We start from the raw sequence: 18,849 nt of genomic DNA on the forward strand, positions 1-18,849 counted from the left end.
TGTAAATCAACTATACTTCAATAAAAGAAAGGAAAGAAAAAGAAGAAAGAAACAAAGAAGCAAATAAATGGGAGAAAAGTCCCAAGTTTCATAAACCTTACCTAAATAGATTTCTCATTTATACAGAACTTAAGCTTATGAATGAAATTATGTAACTCTGGTGCAAGGTGAGTGTATCATTCAGGGTCCACCAGAGAAACAGAACCAGTAGGAAATAGATAGATGATAGATAGAGATGTACTTCAAGGAATTAGCTCACACAATTATGCAGTTGGGGTGAGTGAGTCTGAAATCCATAAGGCAAGCCATCAGGACAGGCTGGAAACTCTGGGGCAGGATCTGATACTGCAGTCCACAGGCTGAATTTCCTCTTCAGGGAAAGCTCATTTCTGCTTTAGGTTCTTTCAAGTTCTTTGATTAGATTGTGCTGACCCAGATTATCCAGGGTAATCTCCTTAAAGTCAACTGATTGTTGATGTTTACCACATCTACAAAATAACTTCCCTGTAACACCTACACTAGTGTTTGACTGAATATCTGGGTGCTACAGCCTAACTCTAAGTTGACACGGAAAACTGTCTATCACAGTAGGTAAGGGCATATTCTACAAGGTGGTACAGTATGTGTTAAGGAATAGATGTTAAGGAAGAAAATAGATGTAAGTGAGAAAATGAAAGGGTTCCTTATCTGTTCATCATCCCACAGAAATGCAGGCTGGGGTTGGGTATTCTCGACAGTGCTTGGGTCTGTCATTCGAGGAACCTCTCTGCATATGCTCCTTTCTTGTAAGCCTGAGAGAAATTCTACTAAACATTGTCTGGGTTTAGTAGGCATTGACTGGAATTGTCTGAGAGAGCCAGCTGCCCAGCACCTGGAGACCCCCAGGCCCATGGGAAGGTGTAGCCCCTTCTGTCAGGGGGAAGAAGCCTCACTCAGATGCAGCCCTTATGCCAGCAGAAACGGGGACCCTGCTTCCAGTTGGCCCATTGTCCGGGCTACCCTGAGTGAACTCCTGGGGCCCCTTTCAGATCATTCTGTTCATTGCATCAGAACAGTCTACAAGGTATACATCAAAATGTTAATAGAAGGCATTTTGCTTTGGCAAGATGCAATTATGTGATCATGGTTCATTTTTTTTCTATCTTTCTGTATTTATAGAAGTTTTTACAATGTGAATATATTAATTTTATAATAAAAATCAATACAACGGGGCTTCCCTGGTGGCGCAGTGGTTGAGAGTCCGCCTGCCAATGCAGGGGACACGGGTTCGTGCCCCGGTCCGGGAAGATCCCACATGCCGTGGAGCGGCTGTGCCCGTGAGCCATGGCTGCTGAGCCTGCACGTCAGGAGCCTGTGCTCTGCAACAGGAGAGGCCACAACAGTGAGAGACCCACGTACCGAAAAAAAAAAAAAATCAATACAACGAATAACATTTTGAATAAAAATGGAAATGAGTTGATATGTCATAAGGAAGAAAATAAGGTTCTTAATAGTTTTTCCTTTTCCGTGCGTCTCCGCCTCTAATTACCATAAGCATCTCCCTCAATGTACAGCCTGGAGTGTCTGTGTGATAGCAGTGGTCCACAGGGACAACAAAAGATTCCCTAAAGCTTGGGAGAGCTCCCCTTTGCGGGAAATGGGATAGTTTGTACATTCAGAATATTGGAAATGGTTAATCCAAAGTCTTGTCTTTTTTTCAACTAGACTGGCCAATCTTAATGAAAAAAAAAATTTGAATCATATCCTAAAGCACCTTGTGCCTTACTAAAATTAGCTCAGTAACTTTGCTACTATGCTCTCTCTGTTGCTTTATGAGAAACTGTCAGATTGGTATAAAATTTAGATAAGAAATTGTGGCACGTGAAGAATTTGAAAGGGGAAGAAGGGGGTGGTACACATACATTCTGCATCCCTTGCTGTACACTTTAGTCAAAAATAGTTTATATTATCAGAAGTGGGAAAGGATGAACAGACAGAAAAAATATTAGGCTGCGCTACCAGGAATACGGAAACAAAACAGGACCCTATGAGGCCTTCCCAGGAGAGAAGCCCCCTCCCCCATGCCTCCCTCTGCCTGCCTTCTGTCTGTAGAAAAACTTCAGCCAGAGGATAAGTTTAATCAGAGAAACAAGAAAATGCAGAAGCAAAGGAAAAGCAAACAGGACAAAGTAATAATAGTTTAGTCATTAAGCAAAGTCAAGGACCTGTAGTTTCTCCTCAAGGGCTATAGATATTCTGAGCCATATTTTTCGAGCTGTTTTGTAAATACGGAACCCTCCACCAGGTGGAAGAAGTTAACTACATGATGACCAGACTGTAACCATGGCATAGCTGCCACAGTTCTGAGAACTGAGATCAAAGAAATGGGAACAAACTGACCCCGGAACTGAAGACTAACTGTACCTAAAACAATCAAGATGACACTGATCAGACCATCGCTGGCCAGTTTCAAGATGACGGTCAGAGATGACTGTGCTGTTTCTGCATGGAGCCCCCTCCCTCTGCTGATACACCCCGAAACTCCCCTTTAAAAGCTCTTGCTCACTGATCGGCAGTGGGGGAGTCAGCCTTTGGACATGAACTTTCCCTCTCCCCCAGTTGCCAGCCTCTGAAATAAAACAACTTTTCCTTTTCCCTTCTACCGACACTTGCCTCTCAAGCATTGTCTTGTGAGCAGGGAGCAGCCAGACCTGAGCTTTCTAACAGTACTAGACCAAGGGTTGTAGTTTGTAGAGAAACAATTCTCATAGAATATACCCCAAATATCCTGAAGGCTGAATTTTAATGTTTTTCAAACCAGTGTTTCTGATCATTTTCAAATCAATTTAATTAACAAGTAATATTCACGTAGTGCTTATAGTGTGCCTGAGAAGTGTCAGGAATAATAATGCAGTAGTAAACAGAACATACTAATGCTTGCCCTTGTAGAGCTAAATGTTCCAGTGAGGACAGACAGATGATGGACATAATAAGTCAGTTACCTCCATGCCCTGGCTATTGTAAATAGTGCTGCAGTGAATATTGGGGTGCATGTTTCTTTTTGAATTATGGCTTTCTGCAGGTATATGCCCAGGAATGGGATGGCTGGGTCATATGGTAGTTCTAGTTTTAGTTTTTTAAGGAACCTCCATACTGTTCTCCATAGTGGCTGCACCAATTTACATTCCCACCAACAGTGTAAGAGGGTTCCCTTTTCTCCACACCCTCTCCAGTTTGTAGATTTTTTGATGATGGCCATCTGACTGGTGTGAGATGATACCTCACTGTAGTTTTGATTTGCATTTCTCTGATAGTTAGTGATGTTGAGCATCTTTTCATGTGTTTGTTGGCCATCTGTGTGTCTTCTTTGGAGAAATGTCTATTTAGGTCTTCTGCCCATTTTTTGATTGGGTTGTTTGTTTTTTTGATTTTGAGCTGCATGAACTGGTTGTATATTTTGGAGATTAATCCTTCGTTGGTTGCTTCATCTGGAGGGAAATCCAAGGAAGAGGGGATACATGTATATATGTGGCTGATTCACTTTACTGTACAGCAGAAACTGACATTGTAAAGCAACTATACTCCAATTAAAAAAAAAAAAAGAGGATTTAAGATCAAACTGAGTTCAAAATCCAAAAAAAAAGTCAGTTACAAAGTATGTTAAAAGCAATCATTAAGATAAGGATGGTTGGGGAGGTGAAATGTGGTATAAAATGAGAATTATTATAAGAGACAAAATAAAGACCCTACTTGATTCATTCCCTGAAGTGGGAACACTTCGGTTTAACCTACTTCATAGCGGGCAACTGACGAAATTGACTCCAATTTCATGAGCCTTACTTGGTCTGGATGTTCTGGTTCAGTGTTAAGAGCAACCAAGGGGAGACTTCTGTGGTCTTGCCACTCTTAGGGTTCACTGACCTTGAGAGCCGATTCTACTTTTATTCCTGTTTGATGGGGAGAGGAGAAGCAGAAACAAGAGCCCTAGGTATGTCTTAGCCACAAAGACCTGGGCATGAAGAAGTGAGCTGCCTTGTGCACGGTCAATGCAGTTCATGGGTGTGGAAAGATTAGGATGCTGGCATGAGTGACCCCAAAGCCAGAGCCAAGTGATCTCCTAATGCAATAGGCACAGTGTCTAGGGCCACTATAATTTTAGGATCCCATGAAAATATTTTAATTTCTTTCCAAATCAGAAGAAAAAAATGAACATAATCCAGCCAGATTGTGTTTGTCTTAATCCTGCTAGTCATAAAATATAATTTTAAACAATTTTTTTGAAGGAAAGACCCATGAATGTCTTAATGTGGCTCTGCCCACAGGCCCGTGCCTTTCATAGTAATATTGCCAACACCCCCTCCTTCTGTTTTGTTGTTGTTTGGCATTTCTCCTTGTCACTGAAGGAAAGATGCTTATGCACTTGGAATGGGGTCGTCAACCCACACCCATGCCCACCCTTGTTGTGTGACATAAACAGATGCCTATGGAGGAGCTAGGAGGCCAAGATTGTCCCCTTGCGCAGTTCCCAGCACTAGGTAGCACTGTGACGCATAGCTCTGAAATGAGTGAGTGAATGAATAAATGAAGGAATGCTTGAGTTAATGAATGAGTGAATACTTTCATGAATGACTGAATGAGTAAATGAATTAACAAATGCTTGAGTGAGTGAGTGAGTGAATGAATTCTTGAGTGAATGAGTGGGTGAGTAAATGAATGGATGCCTATGTTGGTGGTGATGTTATTTCCTTTTCTCTTTAGCTGACTTTTTTTTTTTTTTCAGAGAAATGTGGCATCAACCCCACCGAATGTTTCAAACAATGATGTTGTTTTAAAAGCATTCTGTGCCACATAATGTGTGCTGTCTTGAACTAAAAGGAGAATTAGAAATCATTTGGAATTCAGTTAAACATAAATTTGCGAAATCCAGTCCATGATAAATTCAAATTACTTTGGAGCAGTAAAGAATGTGTTGGATGGTGGGCAGCTCGGTCGAAAGCCAAACTGTGATGAACTCAGGCCTTGAGAATCAGTAGTTACCTAGAGAGCCTTCAACTATTGAGGTGTACTTGAGGGTCACAGGTCCAGCGGTTGCTGTCTTTTAATGTAGAGCAGGTTACATGGGACTCCCTTGATTACGTTATTAAGATTCCGTCCTGTTACTTTTCATCTTTTCCTTTCTCTGTGTGATGAAGTGTTAAGCTATGCTGGGCTGTGGCATCCTGCCACCATCTCAGGAAATATTCCCAGAGAGGACTGGCTCTTCCTGAGCTGTAGTTTCCCAGCATCAACAGTGCCAAGTGCTTCTGCACTGTCTCCTGAATCACATGCTTATGGCAGGCTAATTGGAAAACCCTGAACCATGAAATTTAGGACAATAATAACATATGTGAAAGTGGGAAAAGGATGAAAGTGAAATGATCCATTTAGTGGTGGGCGGGGGGAATAGAACTGGGTTTCAGTCAGGACTTCAATGTCTACCCTTTTGGTTTGAGAATTCACATTTTAGCTTTATTTTTTTTATTTTTTTTTATTTTTTATTTTTTGCTGTACGCGGGCCTCTCACTGTTGTGGCGTCTCCCGTTGCGGAGCACAGGCTCCGGACGCGCAGGCTCTGTGGCCATGGCCACTCCGCGGCATGTGGGATCTTCCCAGACCGGGGCACGAACCCGTGTCCCCTGCATCGGCAGGCGGACTCTCAACCACTGCGCCACCAGGGAAGCCCTTAGCTTTATTTTTGTGTCTCTTTTTATGAATCTTCTGTTAGCTGATGTGCAAAGTTTACGTGAAAGGATGCATATATTGTAGGTATCTGTGTCAGGGATGGGGGACATGTGTGTGTGGAACGGACAGGAGGTATAAGGGTCCAGTTGTCCAATATAAGGCTGGAACCTAGAGTTTTGGAGGAAGACCTTTATAGATCCCTAAATGTAGCTGAACTTGATTCATTAGGAGGTGTTTTCCTTCTCTTAAAGTTGAATCTTGCCTTTTCATGTAATGGTAAAGAAAAATGTGAACTGGAACCATGAGCCCTTCCACAGATGCAGGAATCAGGCTGCTGATTTTACACATCTTGAAGACCTCAAGGCACTGACTGCAAACATATGGTTGTTGATAATTCAGAAGCCATTCACAAGGTAGGGATAGCAATTGAGTTTTGTGGAAATAAATCCCAATTTAAATCTGATATGTTACCTATCCCAGCTGTTCCTCACAAGGGGCTTATCTCTATGGTGACAGTGTCATGAGGCTTCTCCATAACATGTTAGCATCTCAACATTCTTTTGTTGGGTTTGACATGCAACAGACTGCTGAAATCCTGGGTAGTCTGGAGCCAGCTAAAAGGCCTGGGGCCACCACTCTGCCCACTGAGAGCTTATTACGTGGCTGCAAATGGCTTCTTCTCCTCTACGTAAGAGTAGAACCTCCTCTTCGTTTTCTTCAGTGTCTTCTTATCTAATTCCCCCAAATGCTGGGAAACTCTCCCGTGCTACAAGCCTGACTGGCCACATGGTTCATTCAGACATAGGTGCCCAGCATCCCTGGGGCACTAGAACAGGTCTGGCCCAGGAGGAGAAGCTTGCACCTTGGCTGGCAGAGGAGAGCATGCGTGCAAAGGCTACAGTCCTTTGTACTTGTGTCTTTGCTTGTAGTCTTAGCAACATTATTACAGGACAGCAAGGAACCAGATGGATAGGGTGCATCTTTTAGGCACACAGATTTTCCTTAAGGCCAAGTAATTTCTCATGCTAATTCTGAATTAGAATAAGCTTGCATGTATTATGGATAAAATGTTGTTTCACACATTTTTAAGTCAGACACAAAGCTTCAAGAAATGTGGGACCCATGAGGGGACAGTTGGGCTCTGCCCTTTCAGGTTCCCGTCACTGTTTCACAGCTGTGGGTCTTTTATGGGGTCTCAGCCTTTTTATGTCTCTCTCTTTTCCTCTTCCTGCCGAAGCCAACCTTCTTCTTTTCTCACTGCATCAGGGCCTCTACCACCTCTGACCTCTGTCCACCCTCCTTGCAGCTTCTGCCTGCTCCATGTCAGCTGAGAGCCTTTGTAAATCATCCGTGGAGTCTCCCCAGGGAGAGGGTCTGCTAGTCATGTGCCACACAGGGCACAGCCTCCCACCCCCCAGGCCAGCCTCAAGCCCAAACAGCTGTGGCCAAGGAGGTACGTCACAGAGTACAAAGCGTGACCCTTCAGAAGAAAAACCTGGGGGGCATGATCATGGCATCTTTCTGAACTTCTCATCCAGGGGTGGAGGGGCTACAGTCCCAACCGTGTAGTCTGACCACTGAAGTCAGCTCCCTTTTCCCTCCTCAGGGGACAATTCTGTCTCTCTGTCCTGTGCAGGTTTTAATATCACCCCTCCTTTCACGGCCAACATAGGCTCTGGGTCTCACCCTCAAATAAGCCTTGAGAACCCAGTGCTTTTGTTCCACATGAAAACCAGCAGAGAGTCACATGCTTCAGGGGACAGGAGAGCTTCCTTGAGTGGAGATAGCGTGGGGAGGTTGGGTACAGCCCAGCATCTAGGAACCTGGCCTCAGGAAAGAGATCAACCAGGAACGGGTCGACAGGTGTGCGCTGGGGTAATTTGTTCAGCTGCTCTGAGGTTATTTCTAAAATAGAGACAAGAATGCACACAATGATAGAAAAAATAACAATACCAGTGGCTCCCAACACTATCAAGTCCAGCTTCCCTTTTGATAACAAACATGGTGTATAAACTCTTCACTTCCTGAAGTGAAATTTATAGGTAATGTTACCTACCTACCCACACACCTGGTCTGCATTCCTAGTGATTCAATGCAGAAGGCAAACCTCCAGCCTCTTGTGCCTGAGCATATATGTAGTGAAATACAGATTTTATTAAAAACTGATTTTTGTTAATCCTGTCTTTAGATTATTATTAATTCAACATACTGAGTTTTTAATAGCTTTATTCAAGCTTGATTTACATATCATAAAATTCACCCATTTTACATGTACAATTCAGTGTTTAGTATATTTACAGAGTTGTGAAACCTCCACCAAAATCTAATTTTAAAACATTTCCATTAACCCAAAAAGAAATCCCATGTCCGTTAGCAGTCATTCCACACTCCTACCCCAACTTTAGGCAACCGCTAATCTACTTTCTCACAGAACTGCCTTTTTTGGACATTTCATGGAGTCATATAGTATTTGTGGTCTTTTATGTCTGTTGTTTTTCACTTATCAAAGTGCTTTTGAGGTTGTATCAATACTTTGTTCCTTTTTATTGTTAAATAATATTCCCCTGTGTGCATATAACACATTTTGTTTAACCATTCATGAATTATAAATGGTGATGCTACTAATACTTGGATACAAGTCTTTTACAGATGTTTCAACATTCCATGGCTAGGGAAGTGATATTATTTATTATTTTCAGGAGGGCTATTGGTGTCTTTAAAAGGGTGAAGACTCGGAGTGAGGTTCCGAGCTAAGAAAACATATACACAACCTTCCTCTAGTTGACAGACTAGTCATATTCTTGAAAAACAAGGTAGGCATTAGGACTGGATGAAAAATACTCATATTCATAAGCTAAGTAGAATTAGACTCTAGGTTCTGATAATGGCAAACAAGTTTATCATCTGTGTGAACAAACAAAAGGCTTGTGAGACTTGGAGGAATTATTCACCACGTGGGCTTGGCCTGCACATTTAGAACACCAAGAATCCCCGCTTCTCTCCCCGCCTCTGCAACCCCGCAGGGCTCCAGTCATAGTGGAAACACACAGTCCCCATAGGTTTTCAGAATGGCCCGAGGATGGAACCTCCCCACTGAAACTGTGCAGACAGAACCCACACGATCAGACATTCATTGACCATTGATACGTGCTCATGATCAGCAGGCTCCCTCCGTGTGGTCCAGACAACAGTCCCGGGAGCAAGGGCAGGCTTACAGAGCGAGGCAGAGTGGCTCAGAGTGCCCTGTTCTGTAGGAGGCGGGGCTGGTGTGATGCTGGGGAGGTATTCAGTGCCGTCCCCAAGTATGTGCCCCAAAACAGGACAAAGGAAAGGCGGCAACGCTGATGGAGAGGTAGCAGGAGGACGATGGTGGTGGGAGATGAACTGAATAGATGAAGCAGCTCTGCCTGTTCACTCTAGCTTGTTTCTGTGCAAAATCAGAACTGTTTCCCCAAATTCACTTCCTCAGCCTCCGTGAAGAACTTAGATGAGACAAACTAACCATTGTTTTCATTGCTGTTCCTCTTGGGGAAATTCATGCTTGATAATTTTTTTTTTTCCTGCAGATGGTCTGTTTTTACCCGAAAGCCCTTTGTTTCCAGTAACTGTGTGCTTCCCTCTAATACAAGGTTTCAAGGGGGAAAAACTGCCAAAAATATTTTACGGTGATTTTGCTTTTTTTCATATTTGGATAGGCTGACCAAATACGTGTATTGTGGTCATTGTTCAATTTAAAAACAGGGCAGAGGGTAGTGTTGACGGACGGTAAGGCTGAGGCTCAGGGACCTCCAGTCCTCGTCTCAGGCAGCGACCCAGCCTCAACATGACAACCTCTGCTTTTCCTTTTTCCTCCCGAATTCTCCATTAGGAGGCTAGTTTTGCTTTGCTTTTCCTGTTTTTATATCTCTGCTTCTAAACATGCAACTGAAAACCATGAGTTACTGAATCAGCTATAGGTGTTCATTCACTAAGAAATTTTATAATGTGCATATTATATATATTTTTTCGAAATCAAGGTGATGTCATTGGTCTGGTGGAAGTTTGCCAATTTCTGGATTGGTCTTTCATTGCTTCTCTACCACGTGTCCATAGATTGCATGGTTTCAGGTGACTCACCGTCCTGGTCATCCAGGGACAGAGGAGGTAATCAGGATGCTTGACTTTCAGCATAAAAACCTGGACAGTCCTGGGCAAACCCAGATGGTTAGCCACACTCTAAGTGGTCCCGGTTTGCAAGAATACCCTGACAGTGTTGCCATTGGGAGAGGCAACAGCCCTGCATGACGGTGGGCTCTTCCACTCTGTGTGAGCTTTGCTCGGGGAGAAGTCAGCCTGCCTCTCTGCCCGTCAGTCAGTGCCTTAATCAGCCAGACGCTGGACACGCTTTCTTGTAGCATCTCTCTCCTGTCCGTTGGTTTTCTGCGTGAGGGCTGCAGACGTCCCAGCGCTGTCACCTCCATAGTCATTTTTTTAGGGCAGTAAAGAATGAGTTTCTGTGTGTATTACAGTGAGGGATCACTTCCCTTGACCCTTTTCAGGCTGTCGAGGTGACCTCAGCAGCACCGGCTGGTAAAACATAAGGCTTTGGCCTCGCACACTCAGACACAGAGTAGACTGCGGCTTTCAGATCTGTGTAATTTTGTGCAATTATATTCAATTGCTCACTCAATCTCTGATGACTTTCCAATGAGCTGGTATTTTCAGAGGTAGTGGAAAAATCAGTTGAGGAAGAAATGATGACGTGAGGGAAATAAATAAGGAAGTGACTGGTGAAGAATTAGAAGAAAACCCGTTGCTCACCTTTCTCGGAGCAAGTGCTGTGTCTGGGGAGGGGGCACTACGTGACACTGGAGGACCTGGAGAAGAAAAAGATGATGTTACAGAAGTTGAACACACCCTTCCTAAAGAGAGGCCAGCATATGGGGAAGGTCAGTCAAATGGACAGATGACTAGGTTCGTTTAATCTTTGAAGAAGTCAGCAAAGTCTTTTTTTATGTAGACTTTATATTTTAGAGCAGTTCTAGGTTCACTCGAAATTGAGAAGAAGGTACAGAGAGTTTCCATATACCCTCTGCTCCTAGACGTACACGGCTGCTCCCCCCTCCCACCATCAGCATCCCCACCAGAGTGACGCATTCGCCACAGTCAGTGAACCGACATCAGCTCATCATCATCACCCAGAGTCCATAGTTTACACTGTGGTTCAGTCTTGGTGTTGTACAGTCTGTGGGTTTGGAAAATGGTACAATAACAGGTTTCTACCATTATAGTATCATAAAGAGTAGTTTCAGTGCCCTAAAATCCTCTGTCTCCCCCCAATTCATCCCTCCCTTCCATCACCCCCCACTGCTGGCAACCACTAATCTTTTATTTTTTTATTTTTATTTTTTTTGCGGTACGCGGGCCTCTCACTGTTGTGGCTCTCCCGTTGCGGAGCACAGGCTCCGGACGCGCAGGCTCAGCGGCCATGGCTCACGGGCCTCGCCGCTCCGCGGCATGTGGGATCTTCCCGGACCAGGGCACGAACCCGTGTCCCCTGCATCGGCAGGTGGACTCTCAACCACTGCGCCACCAGGGAAGCCCTCCACTAATCTTTTTTTACTGTCTCCATAATTCTGCCTTTTCCAGAATGTCATATAGTTGGAATCATACAGTGCATAGTCTTTTAAGATTGGTTTCTTGCATTTAATAACATGCATTTAAGTTTCATCTGTGTCTTTTCACAGCTTTATAGTTGTTTCCTTTTTATCACTAAATAATATTCCATTGCCCAGATGTACCACAGTTTAGTTATCCCTTCCCCTGAAGGATATGTGGATGGCTTCCAAGTTTGGCAGTTATGACTGAAGTCACTTTTAAATAATGAAAAATATGTAAATTGAACAGTTTAGAAAGTGAAATATTCTAGATGTTATTTTAAAATTTGAAATATACACAAAGCCTCCCCCGCCCCATCCAGGCTCCCTTAGTACTTTTGCTACCAGTTCTTTTAATCCCTGAAGCAGTTTCAGTAACTGCCTGTACATGCCTTCTTCTCATCTCCAAGAATGGAAACAACTACTTTGTCCATTTGCTTTTGTCATTATTATACTTCATGAAATAGTGTCATAGTGAGATCTGGGATTGAACTAAGATTTGAAAAGAGAGAGAGAGAGAGAGAGAGAGAGAGAGAGAGAAGAAAACCATCTCCCTGTGAAAAACCTTCACAAATCCCATATAAGTTGTAAAGCATTTGAAGAAAAGCCAGAGGAAATAGACGAAATGACTTGTCATTTCACCAAACAAAAGCTGAAGGGTGACCATATAAATGGTCAAATGGCAGCCTTGAAAGTAGTGATCTGTCACTGTAAACAGAGTGAGCTGAAAGACTTAAACAAAAACAACGTGGTTTACGTTCTTCCTAAGAACTTTCTGCCTGTGAGAAAAGGATGTGATGACGTGTATCCAACATACGCACGTGAACACACTTCTTGTAGGTTATGATTTCTAGGGATGTGTGTACCTCTGAAAAGAACTGTTGCATATGGGATATGTTGCCACCAGGGGCTCTGGATGCTGTGGCATATTTAGTCTGAATGGCTGGGTTTCCATTGTTGACTGGTGATTATCACCGTTGGCTCAGGTCATTAGACAGGCGTGGAAATGAGGGTCACAGCACCTAGGCTATAGCCCAGCTCCTTATCAATCCAAAATATGGATCCTGAGCTGTTATACTATACTGTTCAGTCTACTGCTGGCAATAGCACAGTTGGCCATTTCAGGTTTTTCTTTCTTTCCCCACAGTAGCATTTATCACTGTTTGTTAACCCATGACCCCAGTATAATCCCCACAAACAAGGAGGACTTAGTATAATATTAACAATGGGTAGAAAAGACCCACCTCCTCACCTGGTTCAGTATGGGGTAGGTGTCAGCCTCAAGGTGCTTGTAGATGTTCACAGGAATGCAGGGTCATATAATCTAGCAGGGAACTTCCAGACCATACTCCCCAGTTCCCCACCCGGTGTAGGAGTTCCCTGAAGGGCCACTTTGCCTACCTGACTGCTTGTCTTCCAGTCCTGCCCTGGGGTTTTCTAGGGGTTTCTAGGCATCTCTTACTTCCCAGGCAATTGATGCCATCAGTGGACACCAGATCCTTCCTTGGGTTGAGGCAATGTATGTGGACTGCCTGTGAAGTCTGCCAGTTGATTTTGATATATTCCCATCTAACTGTTCTAAGAGCAATAGTGGATGAGAATTGGGCAAAAAGTGTTGTGTTTAAGAAAAAAGGAAAATTTTGAAAGCACAAAGACAGCCTTTATAGGGAGTCACAAAATGCTGAAGTATCTTTGTGCTGTTCTATTTCAATAGACATCATAATAAGATGACTTTTGTATGACTTGTATGTCCTGAATCATTGATATTTTATGCTTGCAAATTTTTGTGTGTTGTGTGAATGAGACCATCAGGCCCCAGAACTACAACATGAGCTTCTGATGAGTTCTGTTTCTACACCCCCATCGGTGGAATTTTCATCATTTTCTTTTATGTGCACTTCCTACTGTTACCCACAAAGAAAAAGGTATCAACTCACAATGCTATCTATACTTTATATAATATATAAATGGAAAGAACAAGAACCAGAAATTTCAGGCGAATTCTTATATATACAGTTGACCCTTGAACAACACGGGTTTCAACTGTGTAGGTCCACTGATACACATATTGTTTTCAGTAGTAAATACTACAGTGCGACACAATCTATGGTTGGTTGAACCTGGGGATGTGGAGCCTCAGATCCAGAGGGCCAACCATAAGTTATACTTGAATTTTGGACCACGCAGAGGGTCAGGCTCCCTAACCCTGCATTGTTCAAGGGTCAACTGTATATTTTTCTTATTCTCTTAGCAATGAATTAATCTGTCAAGTGGGCCACAGGAGAAATAAAGGAAAAATAATAGTAACTAAAAGGAATATTTTAGTATGGTTTCCCAAAACTGTTTTTCAAGTGATTCTAATTTGTTTTGGTGGTGTGAGGTAGATGATAAATACTTTTCTTTCCTTGACTATATACTGATATCCAGAGACAAGGGTAACAGGTTGTCAGTTGTTGCCTTTATTAAAAGAAAATGATGGATGAACTTAGAGATTATCATACTAAGTAAGTCAGACAGAGAAAGACAAATATTATATAATATCAGTTATATGTGGAATCTAAAAATGATACAAATGAACGTATTTACAAACGAGGGAAAAACTCACAGACATAGAAAACAAACTTATGGTTACCAAAGAGGAAGTAAGGTGGAGGGATAAATTAGGAGTTTGGGATTAGCAGATACACACTACTGTATATAAAATGGATAAACAACACGGACCTACTGTATAGCACAGGGAACTATATTCAATACCTTGTAATAACCTATAATGGAAAAGAATCTGAAAAAGAATATATATGTATGTATATATAACTGAATCACTTGGCTGTACACCTGAAATTAACATAATATTGTAAATCAACTATAGTTCAATTAAAAAAAAGAGAAAATGATACCAATTCTGATACTGATATTTGAGTTGGTTTAATTGACTGACAAAGAGAAGTAAAGAGAGTTTCTCCCTACAACACCTGGTTTATAATCCCATTGGGAAAATACTCCCACAGAGAAAGGATGACAGTGGGAATCCTTGAAATTCGCCAGTGGGGCAGTCAGAAACCAGGTCATTTTTTTATTCAGTGCTGCAGAAATTCTGGAGAGGAAATTGGGGAACCCTGGGGCAAGAGCTGAGCCCTGAGCTCCACAGACCCCAGCTCAGCCACCGAGCTGACGGTACTCAGTAGCAGAAATCACCAGGCTTACGTCTGCTCAGAGGACAGCCTGTATTAATTTCTTGATGTGGGTTAACCTCCCCAGCATCACTGGCAGGAATTGCCTTGCCAGGAAGTCATGGTCAGATAGGGCATTATTTCCCATTGGAAAGTAGGGGAAGCCAGGTGGAGGGCCTGTCTGGAGAAGAGCTTCCCTCACCTTGAGGTGACCTGGACTGCCTTGACCAGGGTTGGGGGTGGGTATGCTTCTCAAAGTGAAAGTGCAGGGTGCACAGGTCTTAGCAAAATTCAGATTGAGCTTCTGACATCTTTGAAACATTGATTCTTCAAAATGTTAATCATCATACAGAGAGGTCTAAAAATGCAAAGCCTAGATCTACTCTCCTCTTAACATGTGCCTGCGTGCACGCACACACACACACACACACACACACGCATACACACACAAAATCAGAGAGTCTCAGAAAAGGACCAGGAATATGGAGTCAAGCTCCCCAGCTGAAGCTTTGAAACTCTCTGCCTTTCATCCTTTCTGCTTTTTAGGACTTGGTTTCTTTTTTCAGAGATTATTTCATCTTACTGACCATTTAAAAAATAAACACACTTGTATGTTTGTACACACATATATATATCTTTTCAAAAAGATGTATAAATGTGATTTTTTGGTATATGAGCATTGAGGTAGTAGTACTTTAAAAATACTACTTAAAGTAATCTGCAATGCATATGTTCAATTGGTTGTCATTATCATTTGAATAAATCTTTTCTTCTCACTCATTTTCTTCTGCCATGTAGTCGTTGAAAGACCATAGGGTTTTTTTTTTTCTTTTTCTTGCTGATTGTTGGTTTTAAAATACCTTTTTATATTAATAGGTTTTCTTCATTCCTATAAGAAAGGAAACACAATGTAACATTTGTCTCAGTCTTCTTTTTTTTTCCTCCCCGCCCCCCAACTGTAAAAGGCACTGACCAGGCATTCATCTTGGCCATCTCCAGTAAAGCATTGTCTTACTTGTTTAGTTATTTGTTTATAATTATGGTGAGCCTCAAATTCTAAACATCATTTTGGAGTCCAGATCTATGGAGGTTCTGTTTCACTTAGGAAGGCATGAAATCTCTCTTACGGGTTCACAAGACTGTGGATCCTGTAAGGTGCTTGAAATATGAGGACGTTTCTCTTAGCTTCTTTTTTTAAAAAATAAATTTATTTATTTTTGGCTGCTTTGGGTCTTCGTTGCTGTGCACGGGCTTTCTCTAGTTGCAGCGAGCGGGGGCTACTCTTCGCTGCGGTGCACGGGCTTCTCATTGCAGTGGCTTCTCTTGTTGCGGAGCACGGGCTCTAGGCGCGTGGGCTTCAGTAGTTGCAACATGCAGGCTCAGTAGTTGTGGCTCACGGACTCTAGAGTGCAGGCTCAGTAGTTGTGGCGCACGGGCTTAGTTGCTCTGCGGCATGTGGGATCTTCCCGGACCAGGGCTCGAACCCGTGTCCCCTGCACTGGCAGGTGGATTCCTAACCACTGCGCCCCCAGGGAAGCCCTCTCTTAGCTTCTTATTCTGCTTATAATCACTTGTTGTCACTTGTATTGTCCTTAACTGAGTTTATTCTCCAAATATTCCCAAATATTTGTGATTTCTTTGCTTAATCACATCTCTTACCTTTATGTTTTAAGGTTTCTGCTTTAAACTTTAAGTTTCTTATAAGGTCGCCCTTAAAAACAAAAAAGCTTATTTACTGGAGTGACATAGACAGGTTGCCGGGGAAGAATGTGGCTGCCCTTTAATCGGGCACTGTTTTATGTACATAAAGTGATTTCTACCTGCTTATCAGATCCATGTCTGGGCTCATAAATTCACTTTATGCTGGCGTCCCTAGTGAAAGACATTTCTCCATCAAAGTTTACATTTCCAAAGGTGATAAAATAACCAGGCTGGTTTTTGAAAAGGAATGAAAACTTGGTAAAAATAGCATTGAAAGTGTTCAGAGAGAAATCTGGAGAGAGAAAGAGGACCATCTCTTTAAAAATAAATGTAAAGGAGAAATCTTCCAATATTTGTTTTTATTGATGCTTAAGCTATGAAGAGAACCGTCAATGTTTCCGTCTTGCTATAAATGAGACATGTCTGGTGGGACTTGGATCACTTGGTGGTCAGTTTACCCGCTAGTTTTTCTTTACTTGCAAGCACAAGCCCATCTCATGCTACAAAGTGACCCCCTGGATAGGAGCCTGTACTTGATAAATACAATTAACTTAGATTATTTTAGCGATAACTGATAAAGGAATGATCGAGTGATGACATCTTTTTCTCAGTGATAGAAGTATATGATGGACAGTTTCTGAGACTGAAATAAAGGATGGGCATTCATTTACCTAATGACCCTTGGATACTAGTCATTTAAGTAGACTTGTATCATCTATACAAAGACACAAGGTCTTTTAAAAATATTGTCCTTGGGTATAATATGCCCATGATCACACATGTGAAATGCAGTCATAAATCAAAATACTGTCAAATCATGAAGCAGGTATACCTAATACTTACAGTCAAACATTGTTGCACTCCTAAGATTATTATAATGTTATATGTTATATGTCAATTATGCCTCAATAATATAGAGAGATATGTTATACTGTATATATATATATGTAAAGAGAGATACAGATATGGTATATATATCTCCTTGACATTGGTCTTGGTGATGTTCTTTTTGGATTTGACACCAAAAAAAGGCAACAAAAGCAAACAAAATGAAAACAAACAAAAAAACAAAATTAAAAAAATAAAATAAAACTCCGTTGATCCACGTTGGATCTTTCTGGCATCTCACTAGAACTAATGAGATGTCTTCGTATATAATCTCATCTCCTGAATGTTATATCATCATTAAAATCAAGATATGTCTTTCCTTCAAGGTGGTGATTCTATATAGTGATCTTGATTTGGAGGTGGAAAGAAGTTTAGAGCAAATTGAAGCAAATATTCTATATCACTTTTCATTTTATATGTTCTATTTTTCTTACGGACAAGTGTTTCTTCAATATCTAACAATATTATCCATTTGGTACCTCTCTCACCCAACTGATAAATTTTCTACTATTAGAGCAAAAATTAGTTTAAAACCTGTCAAAGTGTCCTGCACTCACATTTGGAATAATTATTTTATATGAGAAAGTTAAATTAATGTCACCTTCTATAGCTAAATGGAGTATTATTTGGATCAATGATCAAATTTTCATTCTGATTCTTATTTCGGCACCATTAAAAAAGTACTACTGCAACTGAATCTTGATTTTAAGCAAATTTCAGAGCCAACTGAATTGTGTCTTCAATAACTCAGTACCATAGAGGTGATCTATGATCGGTTTCTGGTAGTGAGGAGTGGTTTTACCACTAACACATTTCTATATACATCTATAAAAATATCTGCTTGAGTACAGTTCTATGTGTCTTAAAGCTCAAGATCACATGCACTTTAAATCAAAACTATAATGAGATATCACCTCACACCAGTCAGAAGGGCCACCATCAAAAAATCTATAAACAATCAATGCTGGAGAGGGTGTGGAGAAAAGGGAACCTTCCTACACTGTTGGTGGGAATGCAAATTGGTACAGCCGCTATGGAGAACAGTATGGAGGTTCCTTAAAAAACTAAAAATAGAGCTACCATGTGATCCAGCAATCCCATTCCTGGGCATATACCTGGAGAAAAGCATGGTTCGAAAGGATACATGCACCCCAGTGTTTATTGTAGCGCTGTTTACAACAGCCAGGACATGGAAGCAACCTAAATGTCCATCAACAAATGAATGGATAAAGAAGATGTGGTACATATATAAAGTGGAATATTACTCAGCCATTAAAAAGAATTAAATAATGCCATTTGCAGCAACATGGATGGACCTGGAGATGATCATACTAAGTGAAGTAAGTCAGACAGAGAAAGACAGATATCACGTGATATCACTTATATGCAGAATGTAAAAAAAAATGATGCAAATGAACTGATTTACAAAACAGAAACCGACTCACAGACTTGGAAAATGAACTGTGGTTACCGGGGGGAGGGGAGGGAGGAGGGATAGATGGGGAGTTTGAGATTGACACGTACACACTGCTATATTGAAAATGGATAACCAGCAAAGAACTACTGTAGAGCACAGGGAATGCCGCTCAATATTCTGTAATAACCTAAATGGAAAAAGAATTTGAAAAAGAATAGATGCAGGTATATGTATAACTGAATCATTTTTCTCTACACCTGAAACTAACACAACATTGTTAATCAACTATGCTCCAATATAAAATAAAAATTATTTAAAAAATCACATGAACTTTTAT

The 18,849-nt window shown here is 41.6% G+C and overlaps 1 protein-coding gene across 1 annotated transcript in view; it reads left to right on the forward strand.

The window, feature by feature from the left end:
• Positions 1–18,849, forward strand: part of DSCAM (DS cell adhesion molecule) — a 759,198-nt gene that overhangs the window by 247,510 nt on the left and 492,839 nt on the right. The window lies entirely within an intron of this gene.

The sequence above is a fragment of the Aethalodelphis obliquidens genome, unplaced genomic scaffold (assembly GCF_003676395.1).
Source record: "Aethalodelphis obliquidens isolate GAN/ISIS:26980383/991018 unplaced genomic scaffold, ASM367639v1 scaffold1, whole genome shotgun sequence".
Taxonomy (NCBI): Eukaryota; Metazoa; Chordata; class Mammalia; order Artiodactyla; family Delphinidae; genus Aethalodelphis; species Aethalodelphis obliquidens.